Here is a 21,707-nt window from a genome sequence, read left to right on the forward strand (position 1 = left end):
CTTTGCTTTATCTGCCTCACCCCTGTAGGCATTTTAATTTGTGATTGCTATTTTGGGTATATGATGAGCTACAGCATCAGGTAATTTAATAAGAGGTTAAAAAATAAAAGCCACCAAAACCAAAAACATACTCTTTATTTTGAAAAGTATTATGAAGTGGGGAGAAAGAGAGAGAGAGAGAGAGAGAGAGAGAGAGAGAGAGAGAGAGTATTCTATGTTCTTTTCACTCTAGTGTGAGTTTTTTCTCCTATCTCTTACAGTCTAAAATTTCCAAACTTACTAAGCCTGCAACTTTTTTCTTTTAGGCCAGACTTCTTCCCTTAAATAATTTTCTTTTGGATAAAACGCTGTATCAGGGAATACCCTGGAATTGAGTGATGCCATCACACAGTGAGTAACACAGCACTGAGAATGTAATGTGTCTATAAGATCTCTCCAAGTCAAGAAAGAACTAACTCATTTGATGACACTGACAAGCTTTTCTTCCTGAATCAAACTGAGCAGTTATGACAAACAGATTTTTCGTATATATAAGAATCTAGGTGATCAGCTCTTTTTGCCCAATTACCACAGATATTCTTTGCAGAATAATCTGTGGCCAGTTTCAAGCATTTTTATACTTCTTGAATTATAAATTTCTGGTTTATACTAAATAGTGACTTCTGTCCCTAATGTACAAGTTTGTAAAAGAATGGAATGTACATGGATGGACATTTGCCTAGTTTCTGAGATGTGCAGAATATCAGAAAAATCTGCCGCTCCCCCTGTTTTCCCTGCCAGTGAGTCATGTGTTAGAGATGATGATATTTCTCATTTATTGAGGTTGATGCAATTAAGCTATTGTTGAATAGCAAATAAATCCTCTTATGTTTGTGCCATTTGTCATCTCTTTATAGATTTCAAGTTTGCAAGGGTGCTTTACACAAGGTTACTTGCTGCTTTCTGAATACTCTGCCAGAAAACTTAATTATTACTTATTAGTTCCATACTTACTTATGGCTTTTGCTTACCTGTGCCTGGGTAAGGGGCCTTCCTTGTAATTCAGATAGTTTAATTTTTGAAGTATATTTTTGACGGTATAATTGTACCTTGTTTTTCTGTTCAATTGTTTCCCTTCCAAAAGTTAGAATTCCTTCAAAACAAACACTTACTAGAGTTTAATCTCTACATTTCCAAGGAAGAGTCACATGGGATAAGATTGAAAGCAAATCAAATATTCAGCACAAAAGGGAGAAATAAAGTTAGATACTATCAATATTTGTCTAATCCAAGTTTGTTTTTTTCCCCTAAGTTTGAGTTGCATCAATTCACCTTGAATTACAAATATTTTCCTTTATTTTTTAAAATTATTTTGTTGTTTGAATACAAGTCTTGATGGTTGATTTCATTCAGCATTTGAGGCAATCTTTAGCTGCTTACTCAGGAATTAGAAGTCAAGTTACAATTTCTTGGGAAGGTACGGTTCATAGAACGGGATAGGAAAATGAACTTTGTGGACCCATCTATATCACCTGAGCCTAAGGTTAGACAATCCTGTTTGAGCTGTCTAGATTTAAAAGTGTCCCTTGGGGCGCCTGGGTGGCGCAGTCGGTTAAGCGTCCGACTTCAGCCAGGTCACGATCTCGCGGTCCGTGAGTTCGAGCCCCGCGTCAGGCTCTGGGCTGATGGCTCAGAGCCTGGAGCCTGTTTCCGATTCTGTGTCTCCCTCTCTCTCTGCCCCTCCCCCGTTCATGCTCTGTCTCTCTCTGTCCCAAAAATAAATAAACGTTGAAACAAAAATTAAAAAAAAAAAAAAATTGTCCCTTAAGTCAGAGTAGGCTATTTCCAGAAGTTCTAACAATTTCCTTTTCCCTTCTTTACTTGTGTTTAAAGCCCAAAGCCCTCCATAGTTTGTTTGTTTGTTTGTTTATTTAAATCACCCTACAAATTGGGCTACACTGTCTTTTGAAGCTCTGGGATATGTTGGAAGTGCATCTTAAAATTCTGACTGCAATAGAGTTATTCTCAAAAAACAGCCCTGCATTTTCTGCCTCCCTAGTAATAGTGTGATGGGTATCCCTTCCACACTGAACTACAACTTACCTAACCAGGACCTGCAAGGCATCTCCTTTAGTTGGACTTCTCAGGTGGCCAAGACAGAGAGTCACTCACATGAATGGGGATATTTTGTAAATACACGAGTACATGAACAAAAAGAAGAGACTCCTTAGCGGCTGGGGGATTCCTTGATGGAATCCCATTCATCATTGCTCAGCATTCAGTTACCACAGCTCTAGTGATCTAACAGCATCTTTGGTGACCTGGACATTTGCCTGCTCTCAGAAGTGGGCATCCATTGTTCCTTTCAAATTCCAATACCGTAGCTTTCCTTTCTGATTCTCTCTTTCTCTAACTCATTGTCCACTGTTTTTCCCCCTCATTGCTTCTGCCTTCTTCTATTCTCTCCTTTCTTTCATTCTCCGATTCAAAAGTACTTTTGATTTTATTTGAACTTCTAATGACTTACTACTCAAAGTCTAGTCCTTAGCTCAGTCGTATCAGCATTAACTGAGAACTTGTTAGAAATGCAGAATCTCAGGTCCCCCTTCCAGACTTGAATCATCTTCTGCATACTAGTAAGATCCTCAGATCTGGAGAAGTGTTGCCCCGATGTGCTAACCCCTTAACTTTCTCCCAGCCCCACAGCTTCTATTTTCTCATCTTTTTTCATGCTTTCACCAGCATTATTTAATTGAGATCCCACAGTCTATATTTGAATGATGCTCACACTGATAGTCTTAACTCCCTGTCCTTTCGTCTCTTAAACATTTCCTCCCATTTATCTGACAAAAGCCCAACTATGGATGAATGGATCTCTGTTTTCTCTGTGCCTGTGAATGAACAACTGGCACTTCCACAAAAGTCACCCATCAGGACAGATTGGTGCCGATACATCGGGCACTTTAAATCTACCAATTCTTTGCTCCCCTGGTAAATTCTCTCCCTCTATTTTCAAAAATTGTTTTAAGCATTCTATACTCTATTCAAACCTCAAATATTCTTAGCTTCTCCTCAGTCTCAGCAGATGACTTCACCTCCTACTTCCTGAAGAAAATAGAAGGGATCAGATGGGAACTCCCTCAGCTTCCTGTGACCAAATTCATACAGTTCCATCTGTACCCATGTTTTTCTCTTTTCCTTCTATTTTAGTGTAGGATGTAGTCTTCTGATTATTTAAGGCCAATCTCTCCACCTGTGTTTTGCATCTCATCCTTTCATGCCTTATCAGGGATGTAACATTATCAATTCTTCCTTTTCACCTCTTCTCTGCTGTTTATTCTACATATCCATCTCAGTTGGATTATTTCCAATTACATTTAAAGCTGTTCATATCTCTTCTCTATTAAAAACAACCACCTTTTCTTGACTCCCGCTTTCCCTTCCAACTCCTTTTAGTATTTCTCATTTCTTAAATTCTAAATTTTCTAAAGGGCTTAATTATTTGCCGAGTCCATTTTTTCACCTCAAACTCACTCCTCAACTCTCTCCATTATGACCGTTGTTTCTAGCTCTGCACCAGAACCACTGTGGCTCAGGCCACCGATGACCTCCACGATTTAAACTAAATGGATGTTTACCAGTAATTCTTTTCTGATCTCTGAGCACTCTTGTCCCCTCTGTGTTTTTGGTAATATGTTAGTTTTGGCTCCCAGGACACAGTGCTATCCAGGTTTTACTTCTTCCTTTCTAGCATTTCCTTCTCCGCTACTTTGCAGATACACCCTTCTCTGTTTGGTGTGTTCTGAGCACTTTCCCCTTTCACTTTACATTCTGTTACAGGTTGGGTTCTTCAGATCAGATGTTGTGCAGAGTTTGGGATGCAAAGTGTTTATTATGAATCAACATCTGTGGAAAGAAAGCAGAGGTGTGAAAAAGAAGTTGAGCTTTGCTGCAGTCCCAACAAAGCTTTGGCCAATCTGGGCATGAGGGCGGGGGTATTCTGAATCATGGACTCATCCACCATGAAACTGAAATGGCTGAGCCTTCATACATCTGCCTTACTCATTCGCTAGATGTGGGGTGCCCAGGAAGGGCATGAGGTCTGGTGTGGAGATTCTCTTACCTGAGGCAGATGCTGAAGGAGCTTATAGCTGAAGAATATCTGTTGGGAGATGTGAGTGGTGCATCTTTGTGTCTATCACATATTCTCTCTCTAGATAGTATTTTCCATATGCATGGCTCATCTTCATTGAAAGGCTAATGATTCTCAGATTTATACCTCCAGTCCAGACCAGACCAGACCAGACCAGATCATGTACCTAATTGCCTATTCAATATCTCTACTGGAGTGTCTCAAAGAGTTCTCGAGCTCATGTCTAAACCCTGTAACAAATCTGAATATCCTGTGAATTTGTTCACCTCTCCCCTTTTCTACTGCTATTGCTCTAGCCCACACTACCATTTTCTCTAGCCTGAGAAGCCACTCTGTTTGGTCTTCTCATATGAGGTCTTCTCTTACCTCTTTCATCACTTTGTTATTTTTTAAAATTTATTTTTATTTTTAATTTTTTAAATGTTTATTTATTTTTGACAGAGAGATAGAGAGAGACAGAGAGAGAGAGAGGGACAGAGCATGAGCAGGGGAGTGGCAGAGAGAGAGAGGGAGACACAGAATCTGAAACAGGCTCCAGGCTCTGAGCTGTCAGCACAGAGCCCGATGTGGGGTTCGAACTCACAGACTGCGAGATCATGCCCTGAGCTGAAGTCGGACACTCAGTCGACTGAGCCACCCAGGCGCCCCTATTTTTATTTTTATTTGAGAAAGAGAGAGCACATGTAAGCCAAGGAGAGGGGCAGAGTGACAGAGAAAGAGAATCTTAAGCAGGCTCCATGCCCATTGCAGAGCCCAGCGTGGGGCTGGATCTCATCACTGGGAGATCATGACTTGAGCTGAAATCAAGAGTCGGATGCTCAACCGACTGAACCACCCAGGTTTCCCTCTTATTGAGTTATACTCAAGTATAATTTTGAGTATATTACCATAATTTTGAGTATGTCCCATACCTTGAGGGACTTACCTTTGTTGTTTTAGGTAGAAACGAAAATAATAAATATAGCCCTCTAGGGCTTCGGTGGTTGGCTCCTATCTGTGTCTCCAGCCTAACCGCAATCTACTCTTTTCCTCAGTCTCTGCATTCCAATGGCACTGATTTATTATTTATTATTATTTTTTGAAATTTTCTCTAATGTGTTTACAAGAGTCTCACAATATTGTTCTCTCTACTAGTAATGTTTCTCTCTAATTCAGCTTGTTAGCTCTGTTTCTTCTCCATATTTCAGCTCAAGCCTCATTTTTTTCTGGTTAGCCTTCCTTAAGCCTCCCATATTAGGTCAGCCTCTGAAAGTATTTTGTTTTATTTCTTCTTAGCACATGTATTAGAATGTAAAGATATGCTCCTTCATGTGATTATTTGACTACTATTTGACTTCTCCATTAGTAAGCCTCATGAGTACAGAAAACCACTGTCCATTCTTCAGTGTCTGTAGTACTTAGTGCACTGTCTGACTCACAGTATGTTCTCAATGCATACTTGTTGAATGAATAAAAATGTCCTAAGCTAGAACACCTGATAGAATTAGTAGAATTAGTAGAATTAGTACCATTTAATATGGAGTCCATTATGCAAAATTTTTGTTCCAAGCTAACTAACAAGCTCTTGGTTCAGCCTATCAGTTGCTTCTGTAGAGGAAATTGGTGGAGGTATGTGTAGTCCAATCACATGGACTCAACCAACCTTGCATTAGAAGTTACATGCGGTTGCTTTCTCAGAAGGTGCCTATTGGTATAACAGGTGTTGGAGAATGACAACTTCCTCTCCTGGTTAGACTTCTAGTTTATTTACATTAAAGATTAGATGACATTAGATCAGAGTCTTTGGTGGATGTAAGAAATATAAAACTTACCTTTACTTCTCTTTACTGACTGTCATATATAGTACCATTCTGAGCAAATCCTTAGTAAGCATGTCTATTGAATGTGCTATTAATTCTGATTGAGTAGAGTAGGAAAATTACCTTAGGAATGCTAACTGTAGCTAATGGACATTGCACAAAATCTAAACATTTTGTTCATATAAATGCACTGACATTAATGGCTTTCATTTGACTGGAAAATTCTTAAGGTGATTCGCTAACACACAAAGTTCACCAATACCAGCCAGGTCTGAGACTTCAGCTGGGGGCAGCTGTTTAATGCTGCATGATTAAGTCCTTTCAAAATGCAAATTTAAAAGAACACCTTATTCAACTGCAGCTTCCAGGGAAATTTAGAAAGGCAAATGCAATTATGCAAGTTGGACAGCTGCCAAAGAAGGAGTTGGCCAACATCTTTAATTTTGCAAAGAAGGTCATTACCAGTTTTTATATATAAATCTCCATCTGCCCCTGGAGAGATAATGAATCCTCTAGGGTACAAAGTGAAGAGATGTTTTTCATGGAGAATCAGTAATATGTAAACAATAGTGTTGATGCCAAGCTACATAGAACATCTGCTGTCAAATAGACAACTATACTGTCTATATCAGACAATGCTAAGTAGCAACCAAAGTCTAAAGCTTTCATTATGCATGGACTTTTATTTTTGTACTGTGAACAACTGTCTGATGATATTGGACCGAAGACAAGCATGTCACTTATCATCTTGTCTCTCAAAAAATGGCTTATAAGAAAATCTAGTTGAACATATACAACCCACATTTAGAAAATAAATGTTAGTAAATACTTACTTCTGATATTTTTTACACCCAAAGTAAAATCTTGAGCTCAGTAAAAATTCTTTTAGTATATTTTATCATCTTCTTTCTTTCTTGGGAAACTAAGAAATCAACTGAAAAGAATTTATTTTTTTATATCAAGAATTTATAAATAGATTGGCTCATTCAAAATGTATTTGTTTTATTGGGTCCCAGCAATGCCCAAGGCAATGTATTGAATATTAGAGATACAACAGTGGGCCAAACTAGACAGTCCCTAGCTTTCTTAGTATTTATAATGCAGTGAGTGGGGAAGACTATAGTGAAGTAATCACACAACTATAAAGCTATGACTGTATCAAGAGGAGTCAAGATTTCAATGCTACAAAAATTGAAATTAATCTGATGGATGAATTGATGTGGTCAAGGAGGTCAGGGAAGGCTTTTCCTTCTCTGAAGATGGGAACTTTGAACAGAGCCTCAAAGGATGAAAAATGAGAGACTTGTCCAGCAAAAATAAGAGACTATGAGACCATTCTGTGTTGGGAGGTTGACTGTTATGAAGGAAGGACTGAAGGAAGACCAGTGAGGCTTCAGTGGAGCAAGACCAGAGAGGGTGTGACATAATGAGGGGGTAGCAGGAACTGGATCTGCTGGGCTCTGTGCACCACGTTAAGGGTTTTGATCTTTTCCTTCAGAGAAATGGAAAATACTAAAGCATTCTGAGCAGAGGAAATGAGATCCAATTTGTATTAACTCCTAAGTTTAATGTCAATTACATTTGGATTGCCAATATATATTAACTGAATTATCTGTGGAATAATACATGTGTGCAGTCTAGTTGCACATTTTACTTCACACTATGTCCTTAAGTATAAAGAGATATTTTGAAAATTAATTTGGATACCCATCAGCATTTTGAGGATGAGTAATGATTTGATTAAATTGGATTCATTGAAAAAATTAAAATAGCTTTGCTTTTTAAGTATTGAATCAATTTTGGTCAATGAAGGATTTTAGAAAGTGAAGATTAGTAAGCATTTTGAAGGTAGATGAATAGAGGGTGACACCAAGGAATAGAATCATGGGAATGTGTGGAAGAGAAAGTGAAAAAATAAAAGATTAAGCTTGGGTATTCAGAAATATAAAAAGTATAAGTTTAAGTCTGAATGCAAAGGGGACACTTGGAAAATAAAATAAATGAAGACAAGTGACATGCTTTTAAGCTTTTCCTTTTTATCCATTTTGTCAGCCTTGCATCTCTTCCTTTTGGTTAAGGATTCCCTCATATTGTTAGCCCATGTGGTTTGAGTGGAATTTACTCCACCCATCAGCTCCAGAGGTAGCCACTCAGAGTATTCCGTTGCTTAGGCTGAAATGATTGATTTAAGGATAGACCTGTGATCCAAGAAGATAAATAGGAGTCATTTTTGTAATAATTTCTGAAGCTAATGGGAAAGATGTGCTCTCTTTTTGAGGGGGATGGCTACTGTAAGTGATGGATTAAGATTCAAGTGTTCTCCTTTACTGCCAATAATGAAGAATTTTCCTGAAAAAAAAAAAAAAAACACTAGATAGGAAAATGGTGTCAAGAAATGGAGAAAAAGACAGTGACAGTGATTAACCCCTGGAACCAGATATACTTTGAAATTTCCAGTTATATAGCCTCATCGACTTTCTTATGGGTTTAAGCTAGTTTGAGTTGGGTGTATGCCATTGAAACCATGAATCTTTCCTTTGCACCAAACTTTCCAAAAACTCATATCTGGATCAATCTAGCAATCTGTCATCTCTGTATACCTGGGGTCTTAAAATTGAAGAGTCATTACAAGAATAGCTCAGAGTTGCAAAGTACTGCAGGACTTTACATGAACTACCAGGTTGGTGCCATGGAACAGTCATGGTTCACAACATAGTTGGGACCTCAGAACTACCTGGCAATATTTTTTGTGTATCTCTGGTTAAGGCCACTCCCACTTTACTCAGTAGTTGTATTTTAATTTCATTTAAAAGGTCTCTATTCCACCAATTCTACCGTTACTCTCAGTAGATGATATGCTGCTTTTTACTTCACTGAGAAAATTGAAACCATCTGGTCATATTGTCTCCCTGCTTATCATTGGCTCAGAATTTGCACTCATTCTTTCTTCTTTTCCTCTTGGCACACAGGAAGAGAGGTCTTTCCTCCTGCTCAAGATTAATTCTATCTTGTGCTTTGGTTTCCATTTTCTTCACCTCACTGGGGACCTCTGTTGATCTTCCTGTCTCCTGTGTTATCAATTTCTGTCCATTGGTTCTTTATGTGTGTATATTCTTGCCAATTAAAAATTATCCTTAATTTTATATCCTTCTCTACTTATGGCCCACTCGCTCTTCCTTCGTTCCTTCGTTCCTTCCTTCCTTCTTTCCTTCCTTCCTTCCTTTCTGTTCTTTCTTTCTTTCCTTCTTTCCTTCTTTCTTCCTTTCTCTTTCATTGCCACACTTATTGAGCTAGTTACATATCTCCATTTCCTCACCTTTCCTCTGTGCTTTAACTCACAGCAGTCTGACTTCTGCTTTTACCTTGGTTTAATCTAGTCAGGTAGAGGTCACCAAGGACTTTCATATTGCCAAATATTTTCTCTCCCTTTCTTTCTTGACGTCTCTGCAGCACTTGACATTGTTGATGGCTCTTGCTTTCAAATGGTATTCTTTTTTATCTAATGTGCCTTGAGCCTTTCCAGTGATGTTCCTCTTAGCTCTCAGGTTGTTTTCTTCTATAGCTCAGCGTTTCATGACTGATATATTAAGTAGTTATTTTGGGCCAGGCCCATTAACTTATATAATTATAGGCACTATTATTATGTTTTACATAATCATTTACATAAATAATTACATAATTGTTATGTTTTACAAATTGGAAAGTTGATGCTTTGAGAGGTTATGTAACTTGTTTAATATCATGCAGCTTGTAGGACACGGAGTCGGGACTTGAATCCAGATCTGCTTTGTATTTTTAAGTAAACTTTTTAATGAATATAATATACAAGCAGAAATATGAATAGTTGATGAACTTTCATGAAGTGAACACACTGTGTAACCAGCAAACAGACCAAGAAGCAGAATGTTCCCAGTACTTTAGAGCCCCCTCATATTATCACAACACTGCCGCAGAAGGGTAACCAATATCCAGACTTCTAACACCCTGGATACTTTGTTTGTTTTTCAATTTCATGTAAATGGATCATGGAATCACACAGAATATATTTAAAGATTAATTCATTAAATTCTGTGTAAGAAAAACTCATTCATTGTTATTACATCACTACTAAAATGTACTTTATTGTATAGTTATATCTTTATCTTTTATACTTTTGAATGGACTTTGGCAAGTTTGGAATGTTTCTTTGGCATGAATATTCTTATATATATCTTTCAGTGGACATTGTATATATTTCTGTTGGCTATACTTCCAGGAGTAGACTAGCTGGGTCATGGGGTGCACCTATATTGGTTTTAGTAGATACTGACCAATAATTTTTCAACTAATTTTATCTTAATGATTGACTACTTTGGATCCCATATGCCTAAAATAAGCCTATTGTTTTCCCAGTAGAATAGAAAGTTTTTCTTTGTTTATTGATCATATCCCTTACATACACCCTTTACCCAGAATTATATTTATATGTATGGAGATATTTTTATTTGTTCCAGTATCAAGCTTTATTATTATATTGATTGAAAACCTTATTTCCTCATTCACCCCCAAAAGTAGAATCTTAGTCTGAGTAAAATTTTTTTCAAGTGTAGTTTGTTCTCATTTCTTCTTATTCAAATGCAATGGACACATCAGCTTGAAGTTACTACATTATTGTGTTCCTCCACACGTGGCTGCCTTTCATTTGTTCATATTTAAACACTGTTCATGGACATCGTAGTTAAAGATACCATAGTCACATCCTTTTGCTTAAACATCTTTCCTTGGGAGGGGGGAGAGGATTTGCTTCAATCAGTGCCACAGCAAGTGATTAGTGCCACAGCAAGCAATTATTGTTGCACAGTGCCCTAATTGTCATTTCTACTTGGACCAGCTGAATCAAACCCTAGAAAATCATGTGTGATGGAACACATACTGCTAACCCGGTGGTTTTCTGTCAAGAAAGCCCATTGTGAGGACTAATTTTCCACTGTACACTTTTGAATAAAGTCTCTCTTCATTCTTTGAGAGATTCCTCTATCCCACAGATATGCATAAGTTAAAGCCCAGCATTACCCAGCTGCAATGTTATGTGAACATATGCAAGCAAAAATGCCCCAAATAATATCCTCATGTGTTTGGCTGGTTTGTATTTACTTCTTGCATCACTCATGCTCCGGCTGTTTCTTCTACCCATTTTATCAACTGAAGACTTGCCAAGGCATCCATTGCTACTCTTGTGTCAAGGCAGGGAACAATATCATCTATGTTTTATTCTTCTTACATGGGATTCCTCATAAACCAAAAGAAAAAATACATTTTTATTGAAATATATTTGGTGTATAACATTGGGTAAGTTTAAGGTGTACAACATATTGATTTAATCCACTTGTATATTGTAATATGATTGCCACTGTAGTGATAGTTAGCATCTCTATTACATCACACAATTAACATTTCTTTTTTGTTGTGGAAATAATTGAGGTATAGTCTCTCAACAAGTTTGATTATTATTATATAATATCATTGTCTATATTCACCATATCCTGTGTTAGATCCTTAGGACTTATTTAATAGATACATATTATTAAGCAGTTTTTAAGTGCTGTAGACACACATAGTTTATGATCTCTAAACTCTTGGGGAAAAATAATCTTTTTTTGAGAATGAATGCTTTAACTTAATATAGAGACACTGTACCAAAAAGAATAAAATACCTAGGGATAAACTTAACCAAAGAGGTTAAAGATTTGTACTCTGAAAACTATAAAACACTGATGAAAGAAATTGAAGATGACACAAACAAATGGAGATATTCCATGCTCGTGGATTGAAAGAACTAATATTGTTAAAATGTCTATACTACCCAAAGCAATCTACAGATTCAATGTAATCCTTATCAAAATACCAACAGCATTTTTTTCCCAACAAAACTAGAACGAGTAATAACTAAAATTGGTATGGAACCACAGAAGACTCTTAAGCGCTAAAGCAATCCTGAGAAGGAGGAACAAAGCTGGAGGTATCACAATTCCAGATTTCAAGTTATACTACAAAGCTATAGTAATCAAAACAGAATGGTACTGGAACAACAACAACAACAACAACAACAACAACAACAACAAAAACAGACTCAGAGATCAATGGAAATAATCTTTTTATTCCAGAAATAAACTCACATATATATGGCCAATTAATCTATGACAGAGGAGGCAAGAATATAAAATAGGGGAAAAGACTGACTTTCCCATAAATGGTGCTGGGAAAATTTGACAGCTACATGCAAAAAAAAAAAAAGAAACTTCCTAACATCATACACACAAATAAACTCAAAATGGACTAAAGACCTAAATGTGAGACCTGAAGCCATAAAAATCCTAGAAGAGAGGACAGGCAGTAATTTCTCTGACATCAGCTACAGCAACATTTTTCTAGAAATATTCTCCCGAGGCAAGGGAAACAAATGCAAAAATAAACCATTGGGACAACATCAAAATAAAAAGCTTTTGCACAGCAAAGGAAATTACCAACAGAATAAAAAGACAATCTACTGAATGGGAGAAGATATTTACAAATAATATATCTGATAAAGGGTTAATATCCAAAATATATAAAGAACTCATAAAACTAACACCAAAAACAAAAATAAAAACAAAACACCCAAAACCAATCTGATTAAAAAATGGGCAGAGGACCTGACTAAACATTTCATGAGTGCAAACTGGGCTTTAGGCTCTGCACCTGCTTGGGATTCTCTCTCTCCCTCTCTGCCCCTTCCCTGCTCTCTTTCTCAAAATAAATAAATAAACTTTATTAAAAAAACATAGAGGTATTGTGATGTAATACACTAGTGGTCAACATTCAGAGTTCCATAAATTATTTTTCTATATGAATAATGTGGAAAGTATGTCTCTAGAAGTGAAATAACTTTTTTTTTTCACTTTTCACCTTTTAAAACTAAGCTTAACATTCACATTTACTGTGATTCTGCAAACCATAAGAAGTAAGAAATTTTATGAAGTGATTTAATATATGACTGATTCATTTTCTTTAAATGCTAAAATACTGGCTCAAGATAAGCCAAAGTGACAAAAAGCCAGAGTTAGGCTTTGACTTTGTTTTTGTGTAGATTGAATTACTCATGTCTGTTGATTAGCCCATGATTTTGCTTTTTTAATTTTGCATGTTGTCACAGGTACCTAATATTACCTGTGTTCAAAGGAGTAAACAGCAAATAAAAGGAATTTCTTTTAATGTTTATTTATTTTGAGAGAGAGTGAGAGAGAGAGAGAGAGAGAGAGAGAGGGAGGGAGGGGCAAAGAGGATCTGAAGAGGGCTTCTGTACTGACAGCAGAGAGCTCCATACAGGGCTTGAACTCATGAACCCTGAGATCATGACTTAAGCCAAGGTCAGATGCTTAACTGACTGAGCCGCCCAGGCATCCCTGGGTTATTCACTTCTGTTGTAGGTCTAAGTATTCTGTCTTTATTTTCTCTCATCCTTTCAATAAGGTGAGAATCTTTAGTATCTTCCTCACTATTATACTTGAGAAAACTAAACTGTTTCAAAGAGTTTCTTCAGTTTCATTCAGAGGGTTATTTTTTCTTCTTTTTTATATTACAATTTTCCTGAGAGGGAAAAAGCTGTTGCAGATTTTGGTATTGGTACAAAAATAAGTTCACTTGGATATCCAAGGAGTTAGGCCAGTCTTTTGAACTCCTCTGTAGTCTCTCGATTGTTGTGTCATTTATGTCAGGTAACTTAAATCCATCAAATTCCTCACTGATAAAACAGCAACTATAATGACTTACATTTATTGAGTCAGACATTGTTCTACCTACTTTATATACATTAATGAATGTAATATTCACAAGAAATCCTGCGCTAGCTACTAGTATGATTCCTGATTTATAGCTAAAGGGAAGATACTATGATTATCCCAATTTTCCAAAAAAAAAAAAAAAAAAAAAAAAAAAAAAAGCAAGAAAGAAAGAAATGAAATTGAGGCCTGGTTAAGTTGAGGTTAAGTTTCACACCCAAGGGACACATGTAAATGTGTAAATGGCAGAGCTAGAAGTGAGTGGAACTCTACCATATTGTCTGTTACCTACATGGTCGATTTGTGAGAATTAAATGGACAATTCTATTAAAAACATCTCACTGGGGGTGCCTGGGTGGCTCAGTCGGTTGAACATTTGACTCTTGATTTTAGCTCAGGTCACGACCCTAGGGTCATGGGATCGAGCCCTGTGTCAAGCTCTGTGGTGAGCATAGGGCCTGCTTGGGATTCTCTTTCTCTCTTCCTCTGCCCTCTGCCCCTCTCTCCCACACACACTCTTTCTCTCTCAAACAAAACAAAACAAAACAAAACAAAACAAAACAAAACACAAAACAAAACACCTCACTGCGAAGTTTGTCTAATTAAGTGCTCAGTAAGTGGTGATTATTATTTTTATTGAGACAGCATGACCGTGAGAATGGAAGGTAAGGTGTCATAGTCACTGTGGATCTCCCTAACTTGGAACGGTGCTTTGCGATGAATGGCTGAATGTAGTAATGAGTGCCCTTAAGACAAGATTAAATTAGACATAATTGGTAAAAAACCATATATAAAGGTACAGAATGTTCTAAGTGCATCATAAATGGCCTTGCGGTTTGTTTTTATAGTGATAATAAAGTTGAGAAAGGGTTGTAGGAGTAGGAGAAATGAGACTAAAAAATCCTTAGGGGGGTCTGGGTGGCTCAGTCAGTCAAGCGTCCAATTGTTGATCTCGGCTCAGGTCATGATTTCACAGTTCATAGGATCAAGCCCCAATTTGGGCCCTGTGCAGAGCCTGCTTGGGATCCTTTCTCTCCCTCTCTCTCTGCCCCTCCCCTACTTGTGCTCACTCTCCTTCTCTCTCAAAATAAATAAATAAGCATTTAAAAACATCTTTAAAGATGCTGTTACAACAATTTTATTGATATGTTTTTTTTAATTGTGATTACAGTTACTAGCAAAAAAAAAAAAAAAGGAAGGAATAAAAAAAGAAACCCATGATAAAATGTCACTTTGTTGTAAATTTGTCACAGCCAGAAGAAAGGAAGGTATTCTGTGATTTGCTGGAATTAAAAATTAACGATTATTCAATCTTTGGGAAATTTTGTGAATGCATAGCTATTACAAATTACTTTGAATGAATATCAGAAACATTATTAATGTAAAATTTTTGTTAATTCGTCTCTTTTTGAGAAGGAACATACTGCATTGATATATATGTACATATATATATATATATTCACACAAATATTTCTAAAAACATGGTGATGCTTTGTTGTTCTTCACTCATAATACTCAAATATCTTATTTTAGTAAGATGTAGTAATGACTTTAGGAAGTCATTCTTACTAAAGATAAAAAGGTGAGGGGCACCTGGGTGGCTCAGTCAGTTAAATGTCCGACTTCAGTTCAGGTCATGATCTCACAGTCTGTGAGTTTGAGCCCCACATTGGGCTCTGTGCTGACAGCTCAGAGACTGGAGCCTGCTTCAGATTCTGTGTCTCCCTCTCTCTCTGCTCCTCCCCCACTCACGTTCTCTCTTTCTCAAAAATAAATAAAAACATGAAAAAATTAAAAAATAAAAGATGAGACCTCAGCATTAAAATAAAGAGTCTCTGTATTAAATTTCTTATAAAACTGTTGTGGTCAAAACTTTTAATTCTTGGAGTGCCTGGGTGGCTCAGTTGGTTAGGCATCCAACTCTTGACTTTAGCTCAGGTCATGATCTCACAGTTTGTGAGTTTGAGCCCCGCACTGGGGTCTGCTTGGGATTCTGCTTGGGATTCTGTCTCCCTCTCTCCCTGTTTCTCCACCGTGTGCTCTCTCTCTCTCTTTCAAAATAAATAAAAATAAACTTATGCAAAACTTTTAATTATTGAACATTAGATATGCTATATTAGGTGTGGCCAATAATATTTTAGGCTAAGAAAACAGGCCATCAGTTTTGTGAAACTGTATCCTTTTGGATCACATTCAAAATTTTCACATTTTAAAAAGTATAAACAAGGTTTATTCTAAACAAGACAAATATATAACTGTATGGTTATGATCACTTATGTTTAAATGATGGGAGGAACACTTTCAAAAGTTAAATTTGTTTAAATAATTGTAATTTCTAGAGACATTCTACTTGACAAATTTCTGCTGTAATTACATCTCTAAAGAAAGAGGAAAGCAGGGGCACCTGGGTGGCTCAGTTGGTTAAGCGTCCGACTTCGGCTCAGGTCATGATCTTGCAATCCGTGAGTTCAAGCCCCACGTCAGGCTCTGTGCTGACAGCTCAGAGCTTGGAGCCTGTTTCCGATTCTGTGTCTCCCTCTCTCTGACACTCCCCCGTTTATGCTCTGTCTCTCTCTGTCTCAAAAATAAATAAAGGTTAAAAAAAAAAAAGAAAAGAAAGAGGAAAGCAGACATTCTTCCCATGCCTCACTTACTAGTTTCCACCATGGCTAACAACGTACAAATGCATGTTCAACCCTCAACTTGGTGGTATATGTACTATGAATGCGTAATTTTTTTAATGTTTATTTATTTTTGAGAGAGAGAGAGAGACACACACACACACACACACAAAGCATGAGTAGGGGCAGGTCAGACACAGAATGGGAGTGGGAGACACAGAATCGAAGCAGGCTCCAGGCTCTGAAATGTCAACACAAGGCCCGACGTGGGGCTTGAACTCACAAACTGCGAGATCATGATCTGAGCTGGTCAGACTTTTTTTTTTTATTTAAAAAAAAAAATTTTTTTTTAACGTTTATTTATTTTTGAGACAGAGAGAGACAGAGCATGAACAGGGGAGGGGCAGAGAGAGAGGGAGACACAGAATCGGAAGCAGGCTCCAGGCTCCGAGCCATCAGCCCAGAGCCCGACGCGGGGCTCGAACCCGCGGACCGAGAGATCGTGACCTGAGCTGAAGTCGGATGCTCAAACGACTGAGCCACCCAGGTGCCCCTGAAGTCAGACTTTTAACCAACTGAACCACCCAGGTGCCCCATCTTATGTGTATTTTAATATTAGATTCAACTAAAACATCAGGAAGAAAATATTAGAATTAATAGAACTTATATTTTCATTTTCTTTAAGACAAATTAACTACTAGAATTTTTTTTTAAGTTTATTTATTTTGAGAGAGAGACAGAGGAAGAGTGAGCTGGGTTGGGGGGTGATCAGAGAGAGGGAGAGAGAATCCCAAGTAGGCTCTGTGCTGTCAGCCCAGAGCCCGAAGTAGGGCTCAGACTCACAAACTGTCAGATCAAGACCTCAGCTAAGATCAAGAGTCAGATGCTTAACTAACTGAACCACCCAGGATCCCCACTACTAGTCTTTTAAAAATCCTCAAATATCGATTAAAAAATTCAAATTCAGTGTTTTTTAGTGTTGAAAATTTATTTTTTAATTTAAATGCGTACAAACTAGGTTTAAATTCCCAATGCTAAAATACATACATACATACATACATAAATACATAAATATATAAATACATAAATAAGCAAACAAATAAATAAATTCCCAATGCTTATGGTTCTTACACGACCAACAAAACTAACACACATGTACAAACTACAAAACCAGTAAAATATAAGTTAGCGACATTAATTTAATGTGATGGAGGAGGTTTTGCTAGAAAGAAATTGTTAGTTGTTATGTGAATACTGACCATTAAAGGGCAGGCTCTTTGGAGCTTTCTATGTCTATACTATGACATATTTTGTCATTAATTTTGTCACCATGTTTACAAGTTGGACTATAAAGAAATCTTTGTACAGCATGCCATGATATCACTGGTCTTCACTTGGTACGGAGTCATCATTTAGGTATTCAGTCCATGGCTGTTCTTTTCTCATTAACTAATGAGAAGACTCCCAAGGATCAGTTTGAGACAATGATTTACAGAATTTTCCCTTCAGAGACTATAATGTCCTTTAAACTCATTTTGTTAAAATTTATGAAAACATGTCTGCTAGTCATTAAGGTGTGATGGAACAGAAAAAGAATGCACACTTTAAAGGAAAAAATATGAATAAAGTGGATTTCCTGGAAAGATTGCTGCTGATTATGGACATTTTAGAGCTGATGTAATTTTCTAAATGGCCACGAATTTACAAATACAATATTACAGTAAGTTTTAAAAGATGTTGGGTATATCAGGATCATCACAGGTGCCATAATTCTTAAGAATTTTAAAGACTTATTAAAGTTCTTATTGCCTCGTTAAATTTTGATCCCTGTTACTGCATTTCTTTAATAAGCCAAAAGTAAACTCAACTTTTCTAAGTAAAATGAATCTTTAGCACTGTCTCTAAACAATTAGCAAGATACTCAAGTCTTGATTTTTCTCTTAGGGTCACTGTAAACTTTATTTGTCTAAGTCAAGTCAAAAAAAACAAAAAATAAAACTTGGGTAAGAAAATTGGGATTTTTACTCACATTGTTAGTTTCTTGCTGGATGGACACTACCACCAAGAGATATATTCCAATGGAAAAAAATCAACATATAACAAAACAAAGAATCAGCAATTTCAATATCAATGTCATTATAAACTATACTAACTAGCAGCAGGTAACAATTATCGAGTTGTTGCAAAATGATAGGTGCCATGCTAACTGCTCTGTCTGGATTTTCTCATTTAAGCTGCCACAATAACCCTGTGATTAGGTACTATTATTACCCCCATTTTGCAGATAAAGAAATGAAGTAGTTCGCCTGAGGTCATGTGGTCAGTGAGTGGCAGAGCTGGAATTTGAATCAGGCAGTTTGACTGTAGAGCCTGTTCTTGTGACTCTAGGTTGAGAAACATCACCAAATACTTCACTGGTTAGACCAATATGGACAAGTAAACAAATTTTTCTGTACCATTAAGGATCCCCTTCTCAATTTGCATTTATTACATGGTTAGTAGCTTAAATAAGGCCCTTACCTGTTATTTTTATATTGAAATACTGAAAACACCATTGCCAATGAAGTACAAAAAGTGAAATTTATTTCTCCTATTTGCTAAATTGACAGTAATTGAGAATACTAATTCTTAATAAAAGAGAACTACTGCATAAACGTGGCAAATCAAAGTGACACAGAGAATTAAATGAGTCAATTATCCTTTAAAAAATCTATTCTAGTATTTTGTTAAAAATTTACATTTTTAAACATTCTTTGGACACAATGAACTATCTGCTGTGTAGTGAATTCCTCCCTTGCTTGAAGTGATGCCTAATTAAAACATTAACCAGAAGCATTGCAATGTTGGATGCCAAAAGCAAACAGGAATGCATATATTTCATGTAGTCTAGCAAAGAAGAATTCTTGAGAAGACCAACACAACAACTAAATAAGGTGGCATTGAAAGCATTAAGTATAATGTATCAACAAAGTAATTTTGAATTGTCTCATAGAATTCAGGCATGGAAATAAACAAGTAGAACTTTGTGTCTGTTCTGCTGGTGAATAGGTATTTTTAAACAAATGGAATGAAAAAAAACCAAACCAAAACACTATATTCTTACCTAGATTTTTAAAAAAAGTTTTTGTTAATGTTTATTTATTTTAGAGAGAGAGAGACAGAGTGCAGAGTGCAAGTTGGGGAGGGGCAGAGAGAGAGAGGGAGACACAATCTGAAGCAGGCTCCAGGCTCCAAGCTATCAGCACAGAGTCTGACATGGGGCTTGAACCCAGGAACTGTGAGATCATGACCTGAGCTGAAGTGGCACCCTCAACAGACTGAGCCACCCTGGTCCCCTGGGTTTGTTTTTTTTTTTTTTTTAAACCTATGGGAGATGTGTTACCTCTTGAAGGTGGTGAGATAATAGAAAGGTGGGCAAACATGAATGTTATATTAAAAACATTATAGGGCCCTTGGTTGGCTCAGTCAGTAGAATATGCAACTCTTGATCTCAGGGTCGTGAGTTCAAGCCCTGTGCTGGGCATAGAGCTTACTTAAAAACTTATGTATGTTTTCTGTTTTTAAAAGTAAACTGTGATCCTCAAAAAAAAAATTCCAACAATGCAGAAGTGTTTAACTAAAGAGAAAAAATGTCCTATAATTCTATTTACCTTGTAAAATATTCTTACAGATCTATCTTCGCATATAGTAGCATGAATAGAATATAGCCTACATCCATGTTACATGTACAGATTTTATTTATGTTATATGTACACATGTACATATGTTTTCTTTTCATAAAAATTTTTACATTATATATGATGCTTTGTAACTGACCTTTTTTTCTTTTTGAGAGTATATCTTCGACATCTTTTATTTATTTATTTATTTATTTATTTATTTATTTATTTATTTAATTTTTTTATATTATATATAATTTATTGTCAAATTGGTTTCCATACAACACTCAGTGCTCATCCCAACAGGTGCCCTCCTCAATGCCCACCACCCACTTTCCCCTGTCCTACACCCCCCATCAACCCTCAGTTTCTTCTCAGTACTTAAGAGTCTCTTATGGTTTGCCTCCCTCCCTCTCTGTAACTTTATTTCCCCCCCTTTCCCTCCCTCCTGGTCTTCTGTTAAGTTTCTCAGGATCCACATATGAATGAAAACATGGTATCTGTCTTTCTCTGCCTGACTTATTTCTCCTAGCATAATACCCTCCAGTTCTATCCATGTTGCTGCAAAAGGCCACATTTCATTCTTTCTCATTGTCAAGTAGTATTCCATTCTTTATATAAAACACATCTTCTTCATCCATTCGTCACTTGATGGGCATTTAGGCTCTTTCCATAATTTGGCTATTGTTGAAAGTGTTGCTATAAACATTGGGGTACAAGTGCCCCTATGCATCAGCATTCCTGTATCCCTTGGGTAACTGTATCCCAGTTTGCATTCCCACCAACAGTGCAAGAGGGTTCCCATTTCTCCACATCCTCATCAGCATCTGTAATCTCCTGATTTGTTCATTTTAGCCACTCTGACTGGCTTGAGGTGGTATCTCAGAGTGGTTTTGATTTGTAATTCCATGATGAGGAGTGACGTTGAGCATCTTTTCATGTGTCTGTTGGCCATCCGGATGTCTTCTTTAGAAAAGTGCTTGGACATCTTTTGATGTTATTATGTGTTTCCTCCCAGTGACTGCACACTATTCCATTGTACCATAATTTGTTTAACCAATTCTTTGTTGATGATATTGGAATTGTTTCTAGTTTTTCATCATCACTGACACATACAATAAATATACTTTCATACATTCAGTTAGAATTTGGTGACTATATCAGTTAGGATAGTCCAAGTTATGCTTCATTAGCAAGCAAACCTGAAGTCTCAGGTGCCTGATACAACATAGATGTATTTCTTGTTTAGCACTTTGCAAATTTAGGTGATTCTTTGGGGTAGTTATCCTACATGCATTGGCTTAGCATTATGAGATTCTTTGATTTTATGACTCATCTATATCAACAAGTACTTTTATGATTACTGTGACAGGAGAAGCATGAGCTAGAAAGTCAAGCACTATCAATTAAATCATTCTATTACAAGGTAACTTTTGCTACCATTTTATGGACTTAAGGAAATAACATGGTCTTGCCTCACTTCATAGGATAGAGAAATGCAATTATTCTATGTGACTGGTAGTAGAAGAGATGTGAGTACTGCCAAACGGAAGAAGTAACTGCCACAGTCATTAACTCACTGATTGACTGTGAGCAATAAAAACAGTCCAAGGTAGCTGAGAATTTTGGAGCTTAACTAGTGAGCAAAGGAATGTCATTCCTATGTACTTAGATCTTGGTGACCATATTAGAAGAACTAA

The 21,707-nt window shown here is 36.8% G+C and overlaps 1 long non-coding RNA gene across 2 annotated transcripts in view; it reads left to right on the forward strand.

Moving 5' to 3' along the window:
* LOC111561484 overlaps positions 1-21,707 on the forward strand; it is a 52,421-nt gene that overhangs the window by 23,766 nt on the left and 6,948 nt on the right. For both annotated transcript variants that reach the window (XR_006600893.1, XR_002744131.2), the window contains exon 4: positions 306-390. This is a non-coding gene — a long non-coding RNA (uncharacterized LOC111561484). The remainder of the gene's footprint in view (positions 1-305; positions 391-21,707) is intronic.

This window comes from Felis catus, chromosome B4 (assembly GCF_018350175.1).
Source record: "Felis catus isolate Fca126 chromosome B4, F.catus_Fca126_mat1.0, whole genome shotgun sequence".
NCBI lineage: Eukaryota > Metazoa > Chordata > Mammalia > Carnivora > Felidae > Felis > Felis catus.